Source organism: Galeopterus variegatus, unplaced genomic scaffold, assembly GCF_000696425.1.
Source record: "Galeopterus variegatus unplaced genomic scaffold, G_variegatus-3.0.2 Scaffold368, whole genome shotgun sequence".
Classification (NCBI taxonomy): domain Eukaryota; kingdom Metazoa; phylum Chordata; class Mammalia; order Dermoptera; family Cynocephalidae; genus Galeopterus; species Galeopterus variegatus.
In genome coordinates this window covers 222,755-224,460 of record NW_007726479.1, presented here as the reverse complement: position 1 = coordinate 224,460, position 1,706 = coordinate 222,755, and positions in this window count along the sequence as shown.

Here is a 1,706-nt window from a genome sequence, read left to right as displayed (position 1 = left end):
CTGCTTGTCATGTAGCTCAAATGCTGTCTTTTCTTTTTTTTTTTTTTTTTTTTTTCCCTTTTTTTTTTTTTCTGTGTCCGGCAACGGATCGCAACCCTCAGTGTCGCCCCCGTACCAGACTGGGACCGGCAACGGGATCGCAACCCTCGGTGCTGCACTCGCACCTCGCTCAGCCAGTGAGCGGGAACCGGTCTGTATGTGGGATCCGAACCCTCGGCGGGAGCGCCTCCGCACTCCCAAGCAGCGCACTATAGCAGTGCGCCACCGGGCCGGCCCTCAAATGCTGTCTTTTCTAATGAAGCAGTTCTTGAGTTTCTTCATCTCTGATGATGCTTTCATATCTGTAGTTTTTTTTTTTCAGTTGCTCACAAACACTTTACATATTTAATATACCTTTTAATCCTCAAAACAACCCTTTGAAATAGATAATAGTATGTGTGTTTTTGCAGACCAGCAAACTAGGGTTAGACAGTTTAAATGATTGGCCTAAAGCCACTCTTCTTTTTTGAGGGGCGGGACTATAAGCCGAACCCTCTAATTCTAAGTCCAGGGCACAGTATGCTTTGCTGCACCTGCCTCTCTCTCTTCTGAATCCCTACAATGCTGTGCTTGTGCTAGTCTAATCTCTGGTGCTTATTTAATTCTCCTGTACATTTTAAATATTATTTTTTGTTGTCTTATACTCCAAGCTAAGCTCCCTGAAGTCAGGAAACTTAATTTAATTTACAAAAATTTCCCACAACCTTTTATTCTCCCAGTTGTGTTTAATTAGTGAGTGAAGAAGGATTCAATTACATATCCATTGTATTTAATGAGAAAGGTCATATTTATCCAGAGAAAAGCCTCTTTGAGTCCAGTCAAGCCAAGCTCCTTTGTGGAGTCATGCTCCACAAGCCCAGGTTTGCATATTGCTGTCATTTGTGATGTGCAGTGTACCCTGGCACCACCCTCCCTGCCCAGGTCCTGTGGGCTCTTGTTCCCAGGCACTCAAGAACATGGCACAACCCCCATTTTTACAAACCAGTTTTCAAGTGCATATGTAGCAAATTTTCTACATAATTCCTAATTATCAGTAATCCATCTGAGGAACTCAGCAGAGTTCTTAGCCATGCTGAGACTTGAGTCATCTCCAGCGGATTAAAGGTCAAATCCTCTCTCCATCCCAGTGCCAGAAGTTTTGCTGGGGACTGGCCAGGGCCAGGCCACTCCTGGCTGCCTAGTTTTCTCCTTCTGTAAAACCACCCACAGATGCTTGGGGACAAACCCTGATCGAAATGAAAAGTGATGATAATACTTATATATTTGCTTGCATAAATATTTCAAATATTGATTTGCTTCATTATCTTAAGAAATCTTGATGTATATAATATTATTAATTCTCCCTTAGTACCAGGCTTTCAAGATGAATAACCTGATAAGAAAATGGATTGTAAGTGAAATTAAGATGAAGTCATCAGCTAATCACTGCTTATATCTAGACCAATATCTTCTCTGTCTTTTCAGTCCCCAATGTTCTGCCTGAAAATTAGAGAAAATAGATTGCTGGATGTAGTAACCAGGTCTTAAAGGTCAGGGCATATTAAAAACTGTGAAACAGGCCCCTCTTTTTTCCTCCCAATAGCAATATAAAATTTTAAGTTTTTTTTTTTTTTTTTTTTGTCTTTTTCCGTGTCCGGCAACGGATCGCAACCCTCAGTGTTGCCCCA